At 32.2% G+C, this 11,970-nt stretch overlaps 1 pseudogene; it reads left to right on the forward strand.

The window, feature by feature from the left end:
* Nucleotides 1-1,835: 1,835 nt before the first annotated feature.
* On the forward strand, nucleotides 1,836-2,350 carry LOC123576153 (annotated as a pseudogene).
* The last annotated feature ends 9,620 nt before the right edge of the window (nucleotides 2,351-11,970 follow it).

Genomic DNA, 11,970 nt, shown 5'->3' on the forward strand with positions numbered 1-11,970 from the left:
ATTGTCTTTGTTCCTCTGTCAAAGATCAGGCAATAATACATATAATGGTCTCTTTCCGGGTTCTCTATTCTATTCCATTGATCTATTTGTCTACTCTTTTGCTAATACCACACTGTCTTTATTACTGCAGCTTTATAGTAAGTCTAGAAAGCAAGTAAGTTTGTTCTTTTTCTTTCAATATTGTGTTGGCTATACTGGATATTTTACCTGTGAAAATCTTTTGAATGAGCCTCCCTCTCTCTATAAAATATATATTAAGTGGGAAGAACTGAATTCTTGGTAGTCTTTAGTCTTTCTATCCATAAGCATGAAATATTTTTCCATGTATTTAATTATTTTTGATTTTTATTATCATTATGACTTTGTAGCATACTTTGAAATCAGGAAGTATGACTTCTCTGATTTTGTTCTTTTTTTTCTCAAGGTTGCCTTGATTATTTATGGTCTTTTGTGGTTCAACATACATATTAGAATTGTTTCTTCTACTTCTGTGAAGAAAATCTTTGGTTATTTTGATGGAAATTTTCTTGAGTCTGTAGGTGGGTTTGTGTAGTATGGTAATTTTAACAATATTTACTCTAGTGTGTGAATATGAGATGTCTTTCCATTTGCTTGTGTCTTCTTCAATTTTTTTAAGCAAAACACTGTAGTTTTGTTTTGTTTTGTTTTGATTTTTTGAGAGCCAGAGAGTGAAAGTAAGGGAGGGACAGAGGAAGAGGAAGACAGAGAATCCCAAGAGAGCTAAGCACAGAGACCAATACAGAGATTGATCATGGTCTAAATTGAAACCAAGAGTCAGACACTTAACCAACTCAGCCACCCAGGAGCCCCACAAAGTATTGTAGTTTTCATTGTACATCTCTCATTCCACTAGTTATATTTATTCTTAAACATTTTATTGTTTTTGAGAATATTGTGATTGGGATACTTTTATTTTATTTTTTTGAGATGCTTCATCATTAGTGAAAATAATTGCAATGAATTTTTTATGTTAATATTGTATTTTATCACTTTATTGAAGTCATTAATTCCATTTTTTGGTTAATCCTTCAGGTTTTATCTATACTAGATCATGTCATCAGAGACTAGAAACAGTTTTACTTTTTCCTTTCTGATTTGGATAATTTTATTTCTTTTCCATGCCATATTGCTCTAGTTGTCTCCCAATGCTACATTGAATAGGAGCAGTAAAAGTGGGAACCCTTATCTTGTTCCTGATCTTACAAGAAATGCTTTCAATTTTTATCAATTGAGTATAATGTAGCTGTAGGTTTGGTGTATATGGTCTTTTTTGTGTTATGTTCCTTCCATACCTGATCTGCTAAGGATTTCTACACAAAATCTTATGTATTTTTTCAAATTTTTTTCTGGATCTATTGAGATGTGCAGGTGACTTTTATCTTTCATTATATTGATGTGGTGTATTACATTTATTGAAATTTATATATTGCATCATCCTTATATCCTAGGGATAAATACTACTTGGTCATGGATTATAATACTTTTAATGTGTTCTTGAATTTGGTTTGCTAATATTGTGCTTAGAATTTTTGCACTATATTCATCAGATGTATATGTTTGTAGTTTTCTTTTTCTTGTTATATCATTATCTGGGTTTGGTTTCAAAGTAATGTTGTCTTCTTATAATGTATTTGGAAGTATTCCCTCCTTCTTTGTATTTTGGAAGATTTGGGGGAGGAATGGTACAAATTCTACTTTAAATGTTTGATAGAAGTCTCTGATAAAGCCATCTGTCCATGGAGTTTTGTGAATTGATTACTGATTAAATCTCTTGCTCTTTTCCTTGGTGCACCACTGAAGATCCTGGTGTTGCCATGGGTTTCTGCCCTACCTGGTATTATCAATATTATAAGAACAAGCCGTATCCAAAGTCTCACTTCTGTAGAGGTGTCCCTTATACTAATTTCTGCATTTTTGACCTGGGGCAGAAGAAGGCAAAAGTTCCCAATGAGTTCCCACTATGTGACCACAGGGTGTTAGATGAATGTGTGCAACTGTCCTATGAAGCCCTGGAGGCTGCCTGCATTTGTTTGCAGCAAGTACATTGTGAAAAGTTGTGGGAAAGATGTTTTTCATATCCCAGTGTAGCTCTCTACCCCTTCCACATCATCTGTATCAACAAAATGTCCTGTGCTGGGGCTGACAGGCTATAGACAGACATACAGGGTACTTTTGGAAATCCCTAGGGCACAGTGGTGAAGGTCCACATTAACCATGTCACCATGTCCATCTACAGGAAGATGTAGAATAAGGAGCATGCGACTGAGGTCCTATACAGGTCAAGTTCAAGCTCCCTGGCTGCCAGGAGATCCACATTTTCAAGAAGTGAGGTTTACTACATTTATTATGGATGAATCTGAAGACATGGTGCCTAGAGCAGCTCATTTCAGAGAGCTGTGGAATCAAATAAAACTCTAATCATTGTCCTTGGACAAATTGTGGACTCTGTACTCATAAGAATCTTGACACTGCCCCTCCTTATTCATGGCCACCAGCAACTCCTACTTCTTGTAAAAAAAATTACTTATTAGTATGTTCAGATTTTTTATTTCTTCCTGATTCAGTTTTGGTAGGTTGTGTATTTCTAGAAGTGGATTTATGTCTTCTATGTTATGTACTTTGTTGGCATACAATTGTTCGTGGTATCTCTTGTGATTATATATATTTCTATAAAGTCGGTTATAATGTGTCCTCTTTCATTTCCCATATTTTAGGGTTTTCTCTTTTTTTCTTAGTCTAGCTTATATTTTTGAAAGAATCAGCTCTTACTCTCACTGATTATTTCCATTGTTTCTATGATCTTTCAGGACTAAACCACAGCAAGACACATGGGTGAAATAGATAAAGAATTTAAAGTAATGATCATGAAGATACTCAGTGGACTTGGAGAAAAAAGTGGAGGACATTAGTGAGACTCTTAATGAAGAGATAAAAACAAACCAATCAGAGCAATAAATAAAATTTTAAAAAATCACTTGATGTAATAAACAGGAGGCTAGATGAAACAAAAAAAGTAGTGATCTGGAAAACAAGAGTAATGGAAAATTACCAAGCTTAACAAATAAGAGGAAAAAATATGAAAATTGAGAATGGTCTTAAGCAACTCAGTGAAACTATCAAGCATAATAGCATTTATATTATAAGGATCTCAGCAAAAGAAGAGAGGGAAAATGGAGCTCAAAATTAAATTGAAGAAATATTAGCCAAAAACTTCCCTAACCAGGGTAAAGGAACAGATATTCAGATGAAGGAGACACAGAGATCCCCCAACAAAATCAGCCAAAAAGGGACCATACCAAGACATATAATATTCAAAATGGAAAAACACAGTGAAAAGGAAAAAAAAAATTAAAAGCAGCAAGAAAACACAAGACAATTGTATCCAAGGGAAACCCCATAAGGCTATCAGCAGATTTTTCAGCAGAAACTTTTCAGGCCAGAAAGGAGGGGTATAATATATTCAAAGTGCTGCAAGGAGAAAATTTGCAGCTAAGAATATTCTATTAAGCAAGACTATAATTCAGAATAGAAGAAGAGATAAATACTTTATCATACAAACAAAATCCAAATGAGTTTATGACCATTAAGCCACCCCTATAAGAAATATTAAAGGAGACACTTTGAGTGGAAAGGAAAGGTCATAAATGAGATATGAAAAGTAAAAAACACAGGAACGTTAAAAATAAGGTTTTTTTTTTTTAAATCAGCCAAAAGATGGAATGCCTGGGTGGCTTAGTTGGTTGAGTGTCCAACTTCTGGTTAGGTCATAATCTCACAATTTGTGAGTTCAAGCCCCACATTGGGCTCACTGCTATCAGTGCACAATCTGATTTGGATCTTCTGTCACCCCTCTCTCTGCCTCTCCCCTGCTCATGTTCTCTCTCTCAAAAGTGAATAAACATTTATTAAAATAAAATCAGTCAAGGGACTAATTATTCATAAAACAAAAAATGCACAAAATATGACACCATATACCTTCAACTTGGGAGGGAGGGAGAGGAGTAAAGAATGGGTTCAAACTTAAGTAATCATCAACTTAATATAGACTGCCATATGCAGAAGATAGTATATACAAAGCTAATGTTATCCACAAATGAAAAACCAGTAATATGCAAACATAAAGAGAAAAGAATGCAAGTATATTACTAAAGAAAGTCAACAAACCTTGAAAAGAACAAGGGTAGAATGGATCAGGAAAAAACTACAAAAACAAATAAAACAAGTAACAAATTAGTAATAAATGCATATCTATCAATAATTTCTGTGAATGTAAATAAAGTAAATGGTCCAACCAGAAGACATAATGTGACACAGTGGATAAACAAATAAGGACAATCTATAAGCTGCCTACAAAAAGTCATTTCAAACCTAAAGAAACATGCTGACTGAAATTGAGGGGAAGGGGAAACATTTTGTCATGCAAACAGATATCAAAGAAAGCCAAGGTAACAATATTTGCATCATGCAAAATATAGTTTAAAATAAAGACCGTAACAAGAGACACAGAAAGGCATTCTATAATAATAAAGGGGACAATCTGACAAGAAGATATAACAATTGTAAATATTGATGAACTCAACATAACACGGAAATATATAAAAGAGTTAATAACAAACATAAAGGAAATAATCAATAGCAATACAACACTAGTAGAGTACTTTAACACTTTACATACATCAATGCACAGATTATCCAAACAGAAAATCAACAGTAGCTTAACAAAGACACATTAGACAAAATGAATTTAGCAGACATATTCAGAAATTCCACCCTAACACAATAAAATACACATTCTTTCCAACTTCACATGAAACATTCTCCAGAATAGATCATATATTAGGCCACGCAAAACTGCCAGTGAGCACAAAACTATTGAGATAATACTATACATTTTTTCTGAACATAACACTAAAAATCTAGAAAAAAAACAATAAAAAAAAATGGAAAGACCACAAATACAAGAAGATTGAATAACATTGTAGTAAACAATGAACGAGTCAACCAAAAAAATTAAAGAAGAAATTAAAAAAAATACATGAAAACAAATGAAAATGTAAAGAAAATGGTCCGAAATATTTGGGAAGTAGCAAAAGTATTTATCAGAGGGAAATTAATAGCAATAAGGGCCTACCTCAAAAAGCAACAAGAGTCGTAAGTAAGCAACATACCTTGCACTTACTTGACCTACAAAAGGAAAAACAAATCAAACCCAAATCCAGTAGAAGGAACAAAATAATAAAAAATAGAAAAAAATAAATGATATAGAAATTTAAAACAATAGAAATGAAACCAAAACAAAACAAAAAACAAGAAACATTAGAACAGATCAAAGAAACCAGCAACTGGTTCTTTGAAAAGATCAATAAAATTGATACACCTCTGGCCAGACTCATAAAACAAAATAAAGAGAGACAGAGAGAGAGAGAGAGAGAGAGAGGATTCAAATAATTCAAATGAATGAGGAGAAATATCAACCAACACCACAAAAATGCAAAATATTACCAGGGAATATTGTGACAAATTAAATGCCAATAAATTGGAAAATATGGAGGAAGAAATGGACAAATTCCTAAAAACATAAGCTACAAAAAGAAGCAGAAAGAAATAGAAAATTTGAACAAATTACTCACAATTAAATTGACTCAGAAACAAACAAACAAACAAAAAACCTCCCAACAACTAATATTCAGGATCAGACAGAATCACAGGTTAATTGTATCAAACATTTAAAGAAGAGTTAGTGTCTATCCTTCTCAAACTATTCCAAAAATACTAGAAAGGAAAGCTATCAAATGCATTCAATGAGTTCAGTTTTACCTGATATTAAAATAAGATAAATATAGCACCACAAAACAAAATAAAACAAAACAAACAAACAAAAAATTTTAGGCTGATATCTATGATGAGCATAGATGCAAAATCCTCACAAAACTAGCAAACCAAATCCAACAATACATTAATGAGTACTCACCATGATCAAGTGGGATTTATACGGGGTTGCAAGTATGGTTCGATATTTGGAAATCAATCAATGTGATACATCACAATGATAAAAGAAAATGTAAGAACCATATAATGATTTCAATAGACCCAGAAAAAGCATTTGACAAAGTACAATACCCATAAATGTTTAAAACTTTCAACCACGTATTGTAGAGGGAAAATTCTTCAATGTAATAAAGGCCTTATATGATGAACCAACAGATAATATCATACTCAATGGTGAAAAACCCAGAACTTTCCCCCTACAATCAAGAACAAGACAGGGATGTACACTTTTACCCCTTTTATTCAACAAAGTACTTGAAATCCTAGTCATAAGAATCTGAAAAATAAAATAAAATAAAAATATAAAATTGGTAAAGAAGAAGTAAAACCTTCACTATTTGCAGATGCTGTGATGCTATATAGAGAAACCCTGAAAGACTCCATGAAAAAACTACTCAAGTTTATAAATGAATTCAGACAAATCACAGTATACAAAATCAATGAACGGAAATCAGCTGCATTCCTATACTTAAATAACGAGGCAGCAGAAAATGAAACTAAGAAAACAATTCAATTTATAATTGCACCAAAAAAAAAAAAAAAAACACAAGAAAACATCTAAGAATAAACTTGACCAAATAAGTAAAATATTTGGAATCTGGAAAAGTATAAAACGTTGGTGAAAGAAATTCAAGATGATAAAAGAAAAAAAAAGACATGCCATGCTCATGGATTGGAAGAACTAAAATTGTTACAATATCTATACAACCTAAAGCAAGCTACAGATTTAATAAAGTCCCTATAAAAATTCCAACATTTTTTCACAGAACTAAAATAATTATAAAACTTGTATATAACCAGAAAAGACTTCAAATAACAAATCATGAAAAAGAAAAACAGTACTGTAGGTATCACAATTCCAGACTTTCAGTTATACTATAAAGCTGTAGCAATCCAAACAGTATTGTATTGGCATAAAAATAGACACTTAGATCAATGGAATAGAATTGAAAATGAAGATATAAACCCACAATTACATGGGAAATTAATCTTTGAGAAAGGAGAAATAAATATACAATGGGAAAATGATGGTTTCTTTCACAAATGGTATTGGCAAAATTGGACAGGTGCATGCAAAAGGATGAAACTACACCACTTCCTTTCACTACACACAAAAATAAGCTCAAAATAGATTAAAAACCTCTATGTGAGACCTGAAAGTATAAATATCTTACAAGAGAACACAGGCTGTAATTTCTCTGACATTTGCCACAGGAATATTTTTCTAGATATGTCTCCTGAAGCAATGGAAACAAAGCAAAAATAAACTATTGAAACTATATCAAAATAAAAAGCTTTTGAACAGCGAAAGAAACAATCAGCAAAACTGAAAGGTAACCTACTGAATAAGAGGATATATTTGCAAATGGCATATCCAATAAAGGATGAATATCCAAAATATATAAAGAACTGATACAACTCAACACCAAACAAGAAATAATTCAATTAAAGTGGACAGAAGACATGGACAGGCATTTCTGCAAAGAACAAATACAGATGACCAACAGACAGATGAAAATATGCTCAACATCACTGATCATCAGGGAAATGCAAATTAAAACTACAATAGTATATCACCTTACACCTGTCAGAATGGGGAAAATCAGCAAGACAAGAAAAAATAAGTGTTGGTGATGATGTGCATAAAAAGGAACCCTCATGCACTGTTGGTAGGAATGCAAAGTAATGCAGCCACTATAGAAAACACTATGGAGTTTCCTCAAAATGTAAAAAAAAAAAAAAAAAAATAGAACTACCCTATTATCTAATAATTGCACCACTGGATATTTACCCAAAAAACAAAAGCACTAGCTCAAAGAGATATATACACTACTGTGTTTATTGCACCATTATTTACAATAGCCAGGTTATGGAAGTAGCAAAAGTGTCCATCAATAGATGAATGGATAAAGAACTTGTGGTGTATATACACAATTAAATATTATTATGTCATAAAAAAAGAATGAAAACTTTCCATTTGCAACATGGATGGAGCTAGAGACTATAGTGTTAAATGAAATAAATAAGTTGGAGAAAGACAAATAATATATTATTCCACTCATATGGAAAGAGCCCAAATGTCCATTGACCGATGAATGGATAAATAGAGTATTGCTCAGGAATAAAAAAAAAAAAATGAAATCTTGCCATTTGCAATAATGTGGATAGATCCAGAAGATATCTTGCCAAGTGAAATAAGTCAGTCGGAGAAAGAAAAATACCATATGATTTCATTCATATGTGGAATTTAAGAAACAAGAGAGATAGATATAGGGAAAGGGAAGGAAAATAAAATAAGATAAAAACAGAAATGGGATAAAATCAGAAGAAACTGTTAACTTTAGAGAACAAACTGAAGGTTGTTGGAGGGGAGGTATGTGGGGGGGGGATAGAATAAATGGGTGATGTATATTAAGGAGGGCACTTGTGATGAGAACTGGATGTTATATGTAAGTGAAGAATCCGCTAAATTCTCTCCTGAAACCAATACCACACTATATGTTAACTAACTTGAGTTAAAATAAAATCTTGGAAGAAACAACTACAACAAAATCAACAAATGAAAAAAAAAAAGCAAACTAAGAAACAGACTCTTAGCTATAGAAAACAAGCTGATGGTTACCAGAGGGGAGGTGGGTGGAGAGAAGGGTGCAATAGCAGCTGAGGATCAATGGGTACACTTTGTCATGATGAGCACTGAATAATGTATAGAATTGTTGAACCAGTATATTGTATGCATGAAATGAATATAACCCTGTATGTTAAATATTCTGGAATTCAAATTATAAAGTTAAAAAAAATAATTCTCTGGTGGTTGAGTTCCAGTAGCTCAAAGTGGTAGCTTGCTTGATAACCACATTTTCTCTCTCATTTAGTTTTATTTAATTTTGATACATTTTTTACGAAATACTGCACATATATAATGGATACCTTTTGCTGAGTTTGGATATATGCATACATTCATGGTACTCTCACTACAATTGAACTAATAAACATACCTATCACCTCCAATCTCAGCTCTTTATTCTCTAGAAATCACCATTTTATTTTCCCCTTCTGAGTTGGACTATTTTAGATACCTCATAATAGTAGAATTAGTTAGTATTTTTCTTTCTGTGACTGACTTATTACACTTCCCATAATGTCATCTAGGTCCATGCATGCTGTAACTAATAGTAGGGCTTTATTCATTTTTTAATTAAATAACATTACATCGTATATAATATAGTACATTTTCATTGTCCATTTATCCAAAAAATGGCATTGTAATTATTTCCATATCTTGAGTATTGTGAATTATACTGCAATAAACATGGGAGTGCAGGTATTTTTGACACTATGGTTTAATTATTTTGATAATCTTTAAAAAGACATTGGACTCTTGGGTATAAGTTAAATTTATTTTTTTATTTTTTTGAGAAATCTTCATACTGTTTTACACATTGGCTGTACAATTTTACATTTACATCCACAGTGTATAAGGATTTCCTTTTATCTATGGTGTCACCAAAATGTATCTTTTTTTTCTTTTTGATAATTTTGTTAATAGCCATTCTAGCAGATGTGAGGTAATATAACAGTAGGATTTTGATTTGCAATTTCATGATGGTGATACTGAGCATCATCTTTTCATATATTTGTCGGTCTTTTGTATTTTTTTTCGATAAAAGTCTATTCAAGTCCTTTGCACACTTTTTATTTGAGGTATTTGCTTTTTGTATTGTATTGTTTTGTTTTGTTTTGTTTTGCTTTTTGTTTTGCTACTGAGTTGTGTGAATTCCTCATATATTTGAAAATTAACTCCTCATCAGATATACACTTTACAGATATATTCTCTTATTTTATAGGTTGCTATTTCATTCTGGTATTGTTTCATTTGCTATGCATAAGCTTTGTAGTTTGATGTAGCCCCACTTTCTTATTTTTGCTTTAGTGATTTAAGTAACATATCCATAAAATCATTGACAAAATCAACATTATGAAGCTTTCAAGTTATGTTTTCTTCTGGGAGATTACCAGTTTTAGATCTTACATTTGTAATGATGACCTCCTATATTAAAAAGAAGAAAGACATCAATAAATGACCTACCTTTATACCTCAAGAAACTATGAAATAATAAGCTAAGCCCAAAGTTAAGAAAAGCAAGAATATAAGAAAAAAAATAGAGCATAGATAAATCAATGAGAAAATAGAAAAAGAGTAGAAAAAATAAAAGGACTGATTTTTTTAAGATAAAATTGACAAACCATTAGGTATAATAAGAGAAGATTCAAAATTAGAAGTGAAGGAGGGGACATTACAACTGATACCACAGAAATATAAATATTTGTATGGGTAAGGGGATGAGTGAAATAGATGAAGGGAATTAAAGAGTACACTTATCACCATGAGCATCGAGTAATGTACAGAATAGTTGAATCACTGTATTGTACACCTGAAACCAATATAATACCTCATGTTAACTATATTGGAATTAAATTTAAAAAATGATTATATGAGAATATTATAACAATTATATGCCAAAAATTGGACAATATAAAAGAAATTGATAAATTTCTAAAAGCATATAATCTTCCAAAACTGAATCAGGAAAAAGTAGACAATTTGAACAGACAAATTACTAGTAATGAATTGAATTAGTATTCAAGAAATCCCAAACAAACAAAATTTCAGGACTAGATGGTTTCATAAGGAAAGGTTACCCATCATTAAAGAATGTCAAACCTTTTTAAATCTCCAGAAAACTAAAGAAGGAATACTTCCAAATAAATTCTAAAAAGCCAGTATTATACTCATTTCAAAGCCAGACATGGGAAATATAATGAAAGGATATTATAAGCCAATATCCATAATGAACACAGAAGCAAATGTCCTCAACAAAATCTATCAAATCTAATACAACAGTACTTTTTTTTTTTAATTTTTTTTTTCAACGTTTATTTTTTTATTTTTTTGGGGACAGAGAGAGACAGAGCATGAACGGGGGAGGGGCAGAGAGAGAGGGAGACACAGAATCAGAAGCAGGCTCCAGGCTCTGAGCCATCAGCCCAGAGCCCGACGCGGGGCTCGAACCCACGGACCGCGAGATCGTGACCTGGCTGAAGTCGGACGCTTAACCGACTGCGCCACCCAGGCGCCCCATCCAACAGTACTTTAAAAAGACTATACATCATGATCAAGTGGGATGTATCTGTGTTTTTTAATGATACTTCAAAATATATAAATCAATAAAGGGGACACACATTAGCAGAATAAAAATCAAAATTATAACATCAGTAAATGCAAAAAAAAAGCTTTTGAAAAAATTCAAGACACTTACAGGATTAAAAACTTCAACAAACTAGGTATAAGGAATGTACCCTAGCCTAATAAAGACCATATATGACAAGCCAGCAGTTATCATTATACTCAAGAGTGAAAAGCTAAAATATCTTCCACCAAGATCAAGACAAGAAATGAAAATTCAATGGGATATCACCTCACATCTATAAGAATGGCTAAAATTAACAACACAGGAAACAGCAGGTATTGATGAGGATACAGAGAAAGACGAACCTTGTTACACTATTGGTGGGAATGCAAACTAGAGCAACTAGTCTGGAAAACAGTGTGGAGTTTCCACAAAAAGTGGGAAAAAAATAAAACTACTCTACAACTCAACATTTACACTGCTAGCTATTTATGCAAAGGATACAAAAATACTGATTCTAAGGGATACATGCACCATATTGTTTGCAGCAGCATTATCCCCAAAAACCAAATTATGGATAGAGTCCAAATGCCCATTGACTTATGAATGGAAAAAGAAGATTATTAATCAGCCATCAAAAAGAATGTCATCTTGCCATGACATGGCTGGAGCTAGAGTGTATTATGCTAAGCAAAAGAAGTCAGTCAGA

This window comes from Leopardus geoffroyi, chromosome A1, assembly GCF_018350155.1.
Source record: "Leopardus geoffroyi isolate Oge1 chromosome A1, O.geoffroyi_Oge1_pat1.0, whole genome shotgun sequence".
Lineage (NCBI taxonomy): Eukaryota > Metazoa > Chordata > Mammalia > Carnivora > Felidae > Leopardus > Leopardus geoffroyi.